Source organism: Sinohyriopsis cumingii, unplaced genomic scaffold (assembly GCF_028554795.1).
Source record: "Sinohyriopsis cumingii isolate HCF-2022 unplaced genomic scaffold, ASM2855479v2 utg001953l, whole genome shotgun sequence".
Lineage (NCBI taxonomy): Eukaryota > Metazoa > Mollusca > Bivalvia > Unionida > Unionidae > Sinohyriopsis > Sinohyriopsis cumingii.
Window position 1 is genome coordinate 602,458 of NW_028316091.1, and position 15,175 is coordinate 617,632.

A 15,175-nucleotide genomic window follows, 5' to 3' on the forward strand; every position below is an offset into this window, starting at 1 on the left:
ATCAGTTGGGGTGCACTGATGGTGGAGACTACCCAAGGGAACCCAGACTTACTTTCAGAAGAGGTGAATTGGGATTTTGTGGATTTTTTTACCTTGCAAGAATTTGTTCCTGAACCTTCATCACCTTCTCCTTCATTACCGCACATGGAAAATTTTAGACAGAGACAGAAAGAAGAAATGGAGAAATTTATACAACAACAAAAGGAAGCGGAACAAGCTTTTCTCCTACAGCAACAGCAGCAAGAAGAAGAGGTAAGAAAAAAACAACAACAAGAAGAAGCAGCAGCAAAGAAACAAGGGTGTCAAAATCAAACGGTCACGGTACTGTTAGACATTTTAGCGGAGTTAAGAAGTCTGAAACAAATGTATCAGACTTCTTTATCACGGCCGAAGAGAATACGACCTTCCCAAGCTAAACACTCCAACCCTGTGACTACGCCTACTGCACCACCCTTAGTGATTTCAACGAAATCATCATCAACAGTACGCAGTCCAGAAGTAGGCCTTGGCCATGGCAAAGGCTTAAGACAGATAAAGTTGATTGTTTAAACTCACCCCTTACACCAAAAAAGGCCCTTTTCAGGGCCATCCACGTCTCTCGAAAAGAGATAGACTTTCAATTGCCAATAACTAAAAAAAACCATTTTACCCAATAGTACCTGTCTGTGTATGAGTGTGCGTGAGTGTAGGTTCTTATTTTAAAATCAAAACCCAAAGACACTTACCTTTTATAATTAATTTATTCTTTTATAAATATTTACAATTCACAATTCACAACAGAGCACTTTAAAAACTTCATAGACTTATTCTGTCTCATTGTTCACTCTCTGTTTTTTTAATTTCTTCACCGTCATAGTCTTTTCCTCCTCTTCCTCCTCACTTTCTTCCCTTCTTTTCTTCTCCTGTTTCTTTTTCTTCACCTGTCTGTTTTCTTCCTCTTTGTCTTCCTCTTCCTCTGAAGAATCCCTCTCTTCTTCTGACTCCTCTTGTTTCTTTTTTGGGCAGTCTGGTGACCAATGTCCTTTTTCTTGACAATAATAACAGGTATCTTGACTTTTGTCTCTTCTAACCCCTTTTTTTTCTTTTTTGACGGTCTGGACACTCTGAAGACCAATGCCCTTTCTTCTGACAGATATAGCAAGTATCTTGACTTTTATCTTGAAAGGAAGGAGAGTAGTCCCTCGGCTGGTCTGAAGAGAATTTTCTAATGACCCCTCGCAAAGCTCTGATGAAACGATCGATCTTGGTAGTCTCTTCCATCGTTGTGCTCAGTTTGAGAGTGAAATGAATAGTGAAAGGACAAGACACATACCCTTTATATACGCTGGTCTGCTATGACTATAAATTAGTCCATGGTGTTTAAACTTTAGTCATTTGACTTTTTGCTATCGAGATGAAATGATCCAATTCATTTGAGAAGAAAGAAGAAGAAAGTAAGAGGCAGAAACGTACCAGGGCTGAAGTCTTGGCACAAATTCATGCCAGTGATTTTGAAGAGGACATGAGTGAACCAGAATCCAAACCCTCTAAACAAAGTTTACCACCCTTAGTCAACCCTGAAAAGTACTATGACATTCGAGAGACGGAAAAGTGTCCCTCTAGAAAATTTAGAACTACGGCTTACAAATACACAGTGAAGTTTAAAGATTTCAAGTCTGAAGTACTGTTAGAGAAAGCAGAAGGGTTCATCACCGACATGTGGGATTCTTTGCTCACCACACTCAAGCGACAATGTCAACCCAAAGAAGATGATCGCTTGAGACTTTCCATACAACATGACGGCTTGAAATCCCCTGTTTGGATCGAGTTTAGCAGCCCTGCAGAATTGACCACTTCCAAAGTCATGGACAAGATTCAACACGTGCAACAATCTAATGACCAGTTTGACATCACCGATGGAAAAGCCACACTGGACATGGCCCACGTCTCTCCTCCTCAAGGGACCGGACAATGCAGAAAGACCTTATTGGTCAACAACCTTCGCATTACCAAAACAAGTCTTGTCCAAATTAACAATTTTCAAGACCACATGTGTTTAGCCCGAGCCATCGTGGTGGGATGAACCTATGCCAACAAGAACGACACGGTAGAATGGAAAAGAGTCTGGGAGAACATTCGAAAATCGAACCGAGCCAAACAACGAAATGAAGCAGAACTTCTGTTACAACAAGCATGCCTGTCCAAAGACACATCCTGTGGCATTCCTGAGATGCAAAAATTGCAAGATGCCCTAGCTCCACGATACACCTTGAAAGTGCACCCTCAAGAAGTGCGCGGGTCTCTGTTGTTTCGAGGGAAAGATTTTAAGGATGGAAAATACATTCACCTCTATCATCACGATGACCATTTCGATACCATTACCACTATCACTGGATTCCTGGGATACAAATATTACTGTGAGAAATGTGACTTATGATGGTTATAATAATCGAGAGCAACACAAACATTGTGGATCGAAATGCTCAGGATGTTTGGCCTCTCAACCCTGTCTGAGCGAAGGGCAAGAACCAGTGCATTGTCCTGCTTGTCTGTGCACATTTGTCAGCCCTGCCTGTTACCAACAACATCTGAAGATGCAAGGTTCACAGAAGAAATGTGCTTGTCAACTCCTGAGATTGTGCCCAATGTGTGGACAAGGTCTATGTATCAACAGTACCAAGGCACACGTATGTTCAGGAAAGAAAAAATGTCACATTTGTCACTGCATCGTGGACTTGGAACACCAATGCTACATGCAAAAATACCAATCCCAACCAGAGAAAGAGGATGGTCACAAGAAGAAGAAAGGCAATTTCATCTTTTTCGATTTCGAATGCATGCAAGAGACCGGTATTCACATTCCTAATTTCTGCATGGCTCATCGAGCGTGCGAGAAGTGATTCAAGAACCTATCTTGAGTTATTGCCCTCACTGCAGTAAGATTCCTGGAGGGCGTGAAAAAATCTTTCAAGGACCGAACACACTAGCCGATTTCACACAATGGGTCTTAGACCCCATCGACAAGACGTGGAGCCAAGAGGACATCGAACATTATTATGGAGAATGTCATCACCATGCTACGGTGATGCCTCACAATTTCTCCGGATACGATGAACAGTTTCTTTTGAGATGCTATACGGAACGTGGCATCGAGCGTCCTAAAATCACTTTGAACGGAGCCAAAATCATTTTCATGCAAGTGGGACAAGTGCAGTTTAAAGATTTGATGAGCTACTTAGCCATGCCTTTGAGTCGAATGCCTAAAATGTTTGGAATGACAGAAATGGCTAAAGGGTACTTTCCACACTTTTTCAATACAGAAGCCAATCAACACGCCGTTCTACCCCATTTGCCTCAGGCTCACTGTTACGACCCTGACAACATGCGTACCGAACGAGAAACCTTCTACGTTTGGTACCAGGTTCACGCCTCCGACCCTTTCGACTTTCAGGAAGAAATGCTAAAGTATCGTCGTTCCGACGTGGACATTTTACGGCGATGCTGTGGAAAATTTCGAGAACTGTTCATGGAACACAGAGGGGTTGATCATTTAAAAGAGGCTTGCACCATTGCCAAAGCGTGTTCCTTAGTCTACCGACAACGATTCATGCTTGAAAACACTGTGGCTGTCATCAGTCCTCAAACGACCAACTATGTCAAACGTCAATACTCAGTCAAAGCCCCATGCTGGTTGCATTACTTGTGCGACAAGGAAGACAAATGGATTCAGCATGCCCGCAACGGACAGGGCGAAAAGATCATCGGAATGCATTCGGTCGATGGCTGGGACTTAGAAAACCCCAAGATCATGTACGAGTTTAACGGTTGCTTATTTCACGGATGTCCCGTCTGTTACCCTGACCGCGGCACTAAAAATCAGTTCTTACAACGAACCATGGAAGACTTGTACCAGGCCATTTGTCAGCGACGCCTAAAGTTAGAACAGGAAGGATACCAAGTGGTGGAAATGTGGGAACACAAATACAATCACCGTTTGAACACCGATCCCGAGTTTAAACGCCTCATGGAAAGTTACCAGTTCATGGGCCCCCTAAACCCAAGTGATAGTTTGTACGGAGGAAGGACCAATGCCACCTGTTTGCTGTACCAAGCTGACAAAGAGAAAGGAGAAGAAATCAAATACTTGGACGTGTGTTCACTGTATCCCTACATGTGCAAATATTGTTGCTTTCCTGCAGGGCACCCACAATCGTTCACCGAACACATCGACCTAAAAAACATTCGACAATACGAAGGCTTGATCAAGTGCAAAGTTTTGCCTCCCACGAACCTATACCATCCCGTCTTACCTCGCCATTGCCAAGGCAAACTTATGTTTCCTTTGTGCCGTACTTGTGCTGAAACGTGCAACCAAGATCAACCTTGTCATCACACCCAGGAAGAACAGGCCTTGACGGGGACATGGGTCAGCGTAGAATTGTTCAAAGCTCTGAACGTGGGATACCAACTGTTAGAAGTGTACGAAATTTGCCACTTTCCCAAGACACAATAATTCCACAAGGGTGACCCCACGCAGAAAGGCATTTTCGCAGACTACGTGGATGCCTTTTTGAAACTGAGCAAGAAGCCAGTGGCTATCTGTCCTGGTGTCACACTCCCGAAGACCAAAAGACATTCAGAGAGAAATTCTGGGCACAAGAAGGCATTACTTTAGATCACATTGAGAAAAACGAAGGCAGGCGATCGTTTGCCAAAGTGATGTTAAATTGCTTGTGGGGTAAAATGGCACAATGACCGTGTTTACCCAAGACGGAGTATTTGACCGAACCTTCCCGCTACTTTCAGATGATTCACGACAAAGCCAAATTCATGAAACACGTGGACGTCATTCGTGAGGATTTGATCTTGGTGAATTACGAAGAAGATCTGAACTTTGTAGAAGATGACCCCTTTGGAAATGTCATCATTGCAGCTTACATGACAGCTCATGCTCGCTTAAAATTGTACGAAGCTTTAGAACTGTTAGGGGAACTTGTCTTTTACTTTGACATGGACAGTTGCATTTATATCGATCACCCGAGTCAACAGCACCCTGACATCGAAGGAGACCGTTTAGGAGCCTGGACAGACGAGCACCCCGATGACAAGATTCTAAGTTTCGTCAGTGGCGGTCCCAAAAATTACGGCTACGAATACTGGGACAAACAAGGAGAAGTGCACATGAAGTGTAAAGTGAAAGGACTTACTCTGAATTATCGTACCAGTCGAGTGGTCAACTTTGGCGTATTGAAAGAAGCCTTGCAGTCTAGAGAAAGTGACCACCTATCAACCCAACAAGATTGTACGTTTACCCACACACCACATTGTCAGTCGACCCTTGGAAAAAGTCTATCAAATCGTGTAGCAGAAGTGAGTGCGGCTTCCCACCCACTTTACTTTGCCGTATGGACATGTCGGTATAAAACATTGGTTGTAAGAGGATAGCCACCCACCAGAAGGATGACTTCGCCACAGCAAGAATCGAGTGAGAAATCCAGTGAGAACTCCAAGTTCAAACCCTACCATTTTCCAGTCTTCTTACCTGACTATTGTGATTGTGCCCGTCGATTGGACACGTTTCAAAAATGGCCTACGGATAGGGAAGGATTACCTTCTTCGTATGTTTTAGCTAGAACAGGATTTGTCTACTTCGGACCTGAGTCAGGATTTGGATACGAAGTACAGTGTTTCGCTTGCGGACTGAAGTTACGAATGGATCTATGTATCTACAAAGATTCAGCTATTCTGGAACATACTCGATGGTCTCCGCACTGCCCTTACCTTTCAATGGCCTTTCCACCCATTAAACTACGGTACAATTATGACGGTACCTTAGACACGGTACCTTCCAAAACTAGACGTAAACATATTGCATCCTATTTCATTGTTGTTTCTTTTCCACATAATAGCTTATTTTTTATAAAATGTTAAACTTTACTAATCTTTTTTCAAGATCACTTTAGTTTGCAAAAATATATCTTGTCATTTATTGGCATTCTACATTGAATTTTGTAAACTAGCTATAAACCTGACCTAATTACTCAACTTAACTGCTGACAGAAACAGTCTACAGTAAATGTATTTCATTTCTATAGCTCGATGGATAAACATTACATCTTTTAAAGCTGTGCACAGAATAGGCCGACATATCACGAGTCAGGAAAACATGGGGGTGGTATCCCCTGTGTCCAAAATGAATATCATTTTGAATAGAATATTCTAGTGACAATTGCCTCTTTTCAAATGGTAAGCATTGCTTTTTTTTATTTTCATCAATCTGTCAAATTCGGTATGCATTTTGCTTTAATATTTGAGATGGAAACCTTAGGTGCATAGAAATGTCAGACAGCATTGTACATCATGGATGGTGTCCAACATACTTTTATGATCATAAAACAAAATCCCATTTTTTATTTATGGCCACTGATTTAAAAAATATTCATCCAAGCTAAATATAATAATAATAATAATGAGGACTTTGTATAGCGCCTAATCTTTAGAAGCTCTAAGCGCTTTGCAACATTAGACAACATAAAAACATACACAATGATATGATTACAAAAACAAACACCATGAAATTAGAAAACATAAAAAACATGCTGAGAATATTTAAGGTAGTTAACATTATTAAGTCATTAAGTTTGTTTTTGTAGTCAGAATAAGTAGTTTTGAGAGCACTCTTGAATGGGATCACTGCGTCTTTGTGTCTAAGTTCAGTGGGCAATTCATTCCATGTTGCTGGGCCCTGGTATGCAAAAGAATGCTGTCCATGTGACTTTGTTTTCGTAGTGAGAATAATGAGTATATGATTGTTGGAAGAGGAGTGTAAGTATCTTGCTTGTGTGTACACATAGGTGAGGTCAGATAGGTATGTTGGACTAGAGTCTGTCAGTGAAACGTAGCACAGAGAACTAATGTTGTGTTTGATTCTGGATCGAATGGATAGCCAGTGTTGGGTACAGAGCAGCGGGGAGGTGTGCTCTGATTGTGGTACTCTAAGTATGATCCAAGCAGCTGTGTTTTGAACTTTTTGAAGTCTCTGCAGTAGATATTAAGATCAGAACCAGACAGAATTGAGTTACCATAGTCCAGTCTTGAAAGTAGTAATGAACACACAAGTGTTTTAGTGGCATCAACTGAAAGATATCTGAGAATGGAGCTGATGCGTCTCAGCTCAAGATATGCAGCCTTGCATATGTTCATGACATGTTGGTGCAATGTGAGAGTACTGTCCAGAGTAACACCTAGGTTTTGTACTGATTGTGTGAATTTAATGTTGGTGTTGCTGATATTTATTGTGTGAGGTAAAGGATGTGAATGAGAAAGTCTTTGTGTTGTAATCAGAATGGCCTCAATTTTATCATCATTCATCTGCAGCTTGTTACAAGTCATCCATGATTTCACATCAGAAATGCACATCTCTACACCTTGGATGGCAGCATCAACTTCAGTTGGGTGGCTAGATTTGTATATTTGGGTGTCATCAGTGTACAATTGGTGAGACACTGGATGATGATCTATGACACTTGAGAGCAGCTGGGTGTATAGAGTGTAGAGAACAGGTCCAAGAACAGACCCCTGTGCAACACCACAACATAGATCAACTGGGCTGGAGTGTAATCTATTTGCAGACACAATTTGTGTCCTGTGGCAAGGGCGATATGCAGATTGTACATTGCTAAAAAGACTGTTTGAATTCAGACAAGATGCAAGCTGGGATTGAACAACCTTTTGTAAGATTTTTTATATGAATTGGAGATTAGAAACCGGGCAGTAGTTCTTTAAATCCTTATGGTGTAGTGTTAGTTTCTTCAGCAGAGGTTTTACAATGGGAGTTTTGAAAAATGATGGAAATTATGCTGATGAGAGAAAGGTATTAATAACATCAGTTAGTGAAGGCAATACTGGATCTAAGCACTCAAGCAGCAGTAATGTTGGAATTGGATCAAGTTCACATGACTTTGGTGCACTCTAGGATGATTATTTAAAGATGAAAATCTCAAGTGGAAACCTTTCTGGTCAGCCATCTCATCCAAAACCTCCTGAAATGGAGAGTATTTTGCAGACTCTAAGATTTCCTCTTATCCTGCTGGTATGTTCTATTTAGTTTATCTGGTCTCTTTTTATTTTTTATCAATTGCTTTTATACCATGCCACAATTGGAAATTCTTTATCAAAAGTATGTATAAATTTCATCATTTTTCTGTCTGTTTAATAAGATGTGTTTAAGAGTACTTACTTACTCATGATGCTGTATATATGAGATTAGATGTTTTGTTAAAAAAGAATGCATTTTGTGATATATTGTATCACTGCTTTATATACAGTGGTCATTGCAACCAGTATGCATTTTGTTTACAAGCCAAAAAATCCAGTCTGATTTCTTTGTTTCTTTTTTACTGCAATTAAGGAGTAGTGATAATCTTTATACTCTTAGCTGCATCCAGAAGGACAACACCATCACCATCCCCATCCACTCTGGAGTGGAGAATATAAAGATTTCTCTCTGCCAGTTCCTCTGCAAGTAGTAAGTATTGAGGATGGAAAGAAAATGTACATTATAGAATAATGAAACAAATACTACAGGTGTTGACTTTTATATAATCTCTTATTTCATTTACAGCTCTCTAAATACGAGTAGGTCAATTATACACTGTATTTATGAATTTAATTCTCATCTAAGGTAGTAGAACTGTTTTATGTTTGACATAATGTTGGGTAATTTGTGGCCATACACTAAAAACACATTTTGTAGCATTTAAAAATGCTTATGTTCAATGCATGTAAAACTCATTGGTTTGTTGTCACTTCAGTTGATAATAGTCTTGTCATCTTGTAGACATTTTGAATGTTAGTGTTCAATGCTAAGGTCATATACATTGATTCAACATCAAAATTTGTTTGCAAAATGGAAGATTATGACATGAAAGCACAAGCTCTTGTAGCTTAGATACTGTTATTTCAGAACATTGTGAGATGTTAATTAATTAAATTATAGGTCATAAAACATACTGTTCAAGACTTATTTGTGCAAATAAACAATGAATTGTTTTTCATTGATGTGTCGACTGTTCATCATTCCATTGGTTTTTTTATTTTTCTTTCTGATGTATACCATTGTCTTGTGTAAGTCAGATGCCTAAACCATCTACATCGAATGCAGACTTTACAGACACCAGCAGTGAAACAACATATCCAGGGAATAAAAAAATAAAGGATTATAGGGAAAAGTTTTCATATAAACTGTACAAAAACCATGTATTTCATTCCATAAATATATTTCATTGTTAAACCCATGTTCACTGTACAGATCTTTTTAAGGAGTTTATAATAATGATCTTGATCTTTCAAAACTAATTTCATCACAAATCTGTTACAGATTTCCAGTTCAATGTACTTATGAAACTGGACACAAATATTGAGAATTTGTTGGAGCAGCTGGCCCTCCAAGTTCATACACAAGGCCCAGACACAGAATATAGAGAAGAAATTCTTGCAATGCCATGTGATTCAGTGGAGGAACTAGAGGGCCTTTGCCAGAGGTTGGAGGAGAATCCCAAACTCTCCAAGAAGATGGTAAATTGGGGCTTTATTTTCTATTTAAAAAAACTGTTATAACCTTTATTTGTTGTTGTGAACCTCAATATGCATTATGCAAGTTCTGCAGTGCCTGTATAATTATTTTTGGGGGTGGGGTGAACATGTAGTGGTCGGCTGTTTTGTCTTACGGATGTAGGCCAAAACATGTTTAGAGATGAACATGTAACAGGTATTTTACTACATATACACTATTACATATTATGTGGCTACTTTAATTCAATCCTTGAGTGAATGTCATTTATGAAGTTAATAGATTCACGGTGGTTAATTTGGTTTATAATTGCTATTAGTACATTGTGTTGCATAGTTAATGTTATCAAATTTTTTTCAAGTTAGAGAAATTAAATTTGCTTGCAAAACCATGGCAAAAAATAACTATATGCAAGCATATTTTGTCACATCGATCATGAAATACTACTACTAATAATAATATCAAAATCAAAAAATAGTAATATTATTATTATTATTATTTTCAGATATGCTACTTGAGCTCCCTTGGCAGGTTTACAATTGGGGATAGTGTCTGCAGGATGATGAAAAAGCTTAAAACAAAAAGACTGGCCAGAGTATAGTCCAAAGGGACATAAAGGGAAAAAAGCATTTCAAGAGCTTGTGATATGTCAGGTTTTGATAAGTAAGTATGGCTTGATTTAAATTGTGTTTTTCATGTGACTTGCCAGAGATTTTTAAATGAATTGATAAAGTAACTTGAGACCACATTTCAAAGTACATGTTTTAAAAATATTCCATTGATTATTGCTGGCATTTAGAAAAATGCAATGCATCCTTTGTTGTGAAACTTATTTTAAAACATTGTATTACTCTTGCAGAAGCCTGCTTGAAAACTAATGGCAAAGCAAAGGCAAATGGAATGGAAGAGACCATATCAGAGACCCTCAAATATGCACCCAACCAACGCAGAATGATAAAAAACAAGGTAATCCAAATGACTCTTATTTCATCAATATTGGATTCAGTTTCGTCTTTTAAAGCATAGTATTTGCAAAGCGGATGCATTTCTAAACTGATAACAAAATCAGCTTATCCTATTGCCCAGGACTATCAGAGCTAGAGTCCAGCTAACTACAATATGCATATATCTTGTCTGATCGGACAAGTGCCTCCATTTGGAATTTTTATTCACATGAAATATTTGGATGAAATAAATTCATCTTTGTGCAAATTGATTGCACCATCCACTTGCCAGAAATGACAAGTAAGTGCAAAGTTATCTTGTATCATGGCTTAACGATAGTAAGGGAAGCACAAGTGCAGTGAAGAAAATTTCATACATTTTTATAATGCTGATTAACATGACTTCTGCATATGTAACTAGTGCTGAGATGATATGACTTTATTTAAGCATTACAATTTTGTTTGAATTTGCAGGTGCCTGAGCAGAAGAAGTAATAGATAAACTTTACAGTGGAGTTGGAGACTGATTCTGATTCATAATCTTAATTAAATCTAGAAAATAAACATTAAAGTCATATTAAAATATCTGTTGTATTGTTTCCTTCTTTCATTTTTCTCTTAAAAACAAATGTCTGAACCTTTAGTCTGTAAATTCAGTGGATTCCTTATCAGCCCATCTACTTTTACTTTACACCATGCTACTTTAAAAAAAAAATGAATTATCCCCATTGGGGTAGGTCCCCCCAACCCCCCACCCTACTTTGTCAATTTACCTGCCACATTTAAATCTAATGGAAGGCCCTGCTGTAAAGCCTGTTAGTAAAACTACCCAACAAGAGGATTTCATACATTTGCAACTCCTAGATGGATGGTAATGTTTTCATTTTTGTAATGTAGATTTGGACATTCTTGCCACCAGTATGGAATATGTGTTTCAGAAACACAAGCAGCTTTCATCAGATTTGCATATAGGTTTTATATGTTGTGAGTATGTTGTAGGAAGTTTTTTTAAATAACATCATATGAGATGATGCCAGTGGAAATGGCAGAAAAGTGTCTGTATTGTTCACCAACTACACCTTGTTCTTACAAAATGTGGCTGTTACACATTCCCATGATGATGTCACTGACAGCCATCAGTGAGGAATGCCCCAACAAGCATAATACAAATTGCTTCCACTGTAATTGTTACAATTCCATTCTGACCACTCTGGTGTCCTAGTGGTTAGAGCGTCCGCCTCAGAAGCGGGAGGTCATGGGTTCAAACCCCAGCCAAGTCATACCAAAGACTTACAAAAATGGTATTAACAGCTACCTCGCTAGACGCTCAGCATTAAGAGGTTAGTGTTAGGACTGATTGGCCTGGTGTCAGGATAATGTGACTGGGTGCAACATCATACCACATGTTTGCAGCATGATGCCCCAGTGCTATACATCACTATAAACTGCCACACTGCAGACATCGTAGCAATATGACTGAAAAATTATTCAAGCTACGTTAAAAATCCAATCACACACACACAATTCCATTCTACGATCCAGAACCAACACTAATTCCGTACTACAGTTCTTGCATTTCAATCCAATTTTGCTTTTGAAATGTAGTGCCACTCAATTCATAATGAACCCATTCATTTCAAACACTCGCAAATACTTATTATTCCTGTCTACAACTGAAAAATATCTATATAAAAAAACATGTAACTGTGTTTTATGCAAGGGCATGGAGATGCACAAAAACTTGCACCTGAAGCTTGAATAAAACCCCGACTCTGGATAAGTCTTTACCCATCGATTACCCCAGCTTGGGGATAAATTCCGACCGTGGCGATTTATTATATATCCTATGACTGCTCCAGCTTGAGGGCAAAATCCAAGCACATCCCTAAAAAGATAACAAGTATAGTGGCTATTTACCTTCTGTAAATGCCACTTGAGCTTCCTGATGCTGTTGTATCTGCCATTTGACAGAATCACGAATGTGGATATATTTCTTAATTGCCTCTAGTTGTTGAGCTAGTTTAGCTGTATGAAATTCCTTTGTGCAGACTCACTCATTATTAATATTACAACAGTGATTTAATTACACATCACCTGTCAGCACACCGATGATAAGTCAGTTATTTTATAACACACCAACAAGCTTGCCCCTTGCACCCCCCCCCCCTTTTTTTTATTTGGGCACCTGTGGACATGAATCTGCAAGGCTCAAATTGTCATTTTTAATATAAGATCTCAACATTTTTAAGGCCTTAATTTTAAAGACATCCTTAAAACCCCCAAAAGGTTATCAACTGGGTCACCAGCCTTCGTTTAGAGTAACAGCAAGTATATATATATTTAGGTCTAAGGAAACACAATAAAAATGTTTGATTTAACAATGACATATTTGCCTCAGGTCTGTGATCCTGAAGTGAATATTAACTGTCCATTTATTTTCTTGGCTTTTCTTTACTAGGAAATTGATTATAGAGATTTCTGCAATGGTGAAGGCAATGTAAAAATTGGTTACTATAACATACTTTTTACACCATGTTTGAAAAAATAAATCCAATGGAAAGGTTATAGTCTGAAAATCTTCATTAAATTAAGTTAATATAGGGGAAAAAGCTTTAAGAGTTCATAAATATTTTTCAGTGCTGAATAAAGATATAACATAACACTTTCTGCTGTGATTTTAATAGTTTCTGAGAGCATGAAAAATTTCTAGAACTATAATGTATAAATGTTTTCAAAAGATTATATTAATATGAGGGAAAAATCTGTTATGAAATAAACCGACAAGATCTTGTATGAATTCATGTTATCTTTAAATATGATATTTGTGTGAAAATATCTGGAAGAAAAAACAAGATGGTGCCACTCACACATACAATGTGGTTGCCACAGTAGCCGTATTAAGAAACTTTTTATCGCTACTTCTGAATGGATAATTGTGTCAGCGTGTCAACATGTGTACAAAATACTTATGTTGATGTCTAGCAGGTCCTGAATGAGAATTATGGTGCTGTACAGACATCCTATAAGGCCACCAATGTGGCCATCCTGAAAATCTTGGTATAACTACTTCTCCTGAATGAATCGTCATATCAGTGAAAGACTTCTTATGTCTAGTTGGACGTAAATGAAAATAGTGCCAATCTAACCTCCAATATGGCTGTTTTAATGGGCATCTGGAAAACCCCTTCCTTGCTACTTCTCCTAGATGGCTGGTCATTTTGACATTGTGCTTTCACTAGATGACCTATTTGATGTCTGGTTGGCCGTAAATGGAACTATGCATATGGTTTTGATGTCTAGTTGGTCCTAAATGTGGTTTTTGCTGCTCATAAACTTCTAATGGTATTATAGTTGGTTCCTTAATGAAACTGCTGTACAAAATTAAAAGGCCTTCTCACTTTCTATCAAGTTGGATACAATTATCTTTACCAGCTAGGATTTCTTGATCCTCTTTTTTATACATCAACCCTTCGCATATGTAGTTAGCTAAAACAGTATTTTGAACAATTAATTGCCCTCTTGCAAATACAATCCCAATTGCATGCTTTTACCAGTGTGAGAGCTCCTTATATAAGTAGCTAAGTATTCAGTAACTGAATTTCCACATCCACATGCATCAACTCAGAATTAAAAGTTGCAAAACATATACAAATTTGAAAATCTTGAGACATGTGTCACTTTGCATGGTGGGTGTTATGATTTAAATGCAACAAGGAAATTGAATTAGGGTTAATTTCTTTAAGCTGTATTCAATCATGGGGCCCTGGATTATAAAATGGTCTAGGCATACACATCACTAATCAACTCTCTCTAGTCCAACCAATGTGTGTATATGAGAAAGCTTGCCAGTAGCGTTATGTGTGTTGATTTCTTCCAATAAATATGTTGGCTGCCATGTAAAGTCTATGATGTCCTGAAAAATGGTGTTAAGCTCCATACAAGCAAGCTAAACAATCAATGATATAATGGAACAGTAGACACCATTTTAGCTAAATATGCCAAGAATTGTTTTAGAGACTTGGTTAGTGATGATGACTTAAAATTGCAAGGGATTAAAAAGCTAAAAGAAATGACCTTTCATGGCACTGTAATATAACAAATGAGGAAAAACAAAAGTTTATTGCATTTGAACCTTTTGTTTTTTCACAGTTTCAATTTAAGTCATAAGGCCCCTTATTTTGCCTTACCAAACATATAGCAAGTTATTACCTCAAGCCCTAGCACTAATAATGCCTCACAAGTAAGCAGTCTTTTATGAAGTCTCAGGTCTGAGTATATGTCTAGCAATACTTATGTCCAGTTTGTTTATAAAATTCTTTCTCACATGGTACAATTTTCAGAGAGACACGATAAATTCAACAAGTGTGGTAATGAAGGGACAGGCATTCTTTATTTATGCACACATCCCAAAGGGACATTGCTATGTTTGAAAGAATGGATCATCAGCTGCATCAATTAAAATATTGTGGCCCACACAAAATACTGCAAGGACTATAATCAATTTATGAGTGCAATGGGCATGAATTACTGTAGCAGACTGGAGGAAGTAATCCGAATTTATTAATATCTTGAAGCTAAATATAGTAAAGTTTTCATCTATAATCTGTGGAATCGTTTTTGCACACAGTTTGCAGGATTTGTCTTTGGGTCATCGTTTTTCTTTTTCTTCATCTTTCTAGCT

At 38.2% G+C, this 15,175-nt stretch overlaps 1 long non-coding RNA gene across 2 annotated transcripts; it reads left to right on the plus strand.

Moving 5' to 3' along the window:
* Positions 1-6,659: 6,659 nt before the first annotated feature.
* Positions 6,660-11,079, plus strand: LOC149771321 (uncharacterized). Of its 2 annotated transcripts, XR_016418334.1 has the most exons (6): positions 6,660-8,071; positions 8,417-8,506; positions 9,359-9,555; positions 10,056-10,213; positions 10,410-10,516; positions 10,969-11,079. It is a non-coding gene; the product is annotated as an uncharacterized LOC149771321 (long non-coding RNA). The 2 variants fall into 2 exon arrangements; XR_016418333.1 differs by lacking the exons at positions 6,660-8,071; positions 8,417-8,506 and having other exon boundaries at positions 8,533-9,555.
* Positions 11,080-15,175: the final 4,096 nt, after the last annotated feature.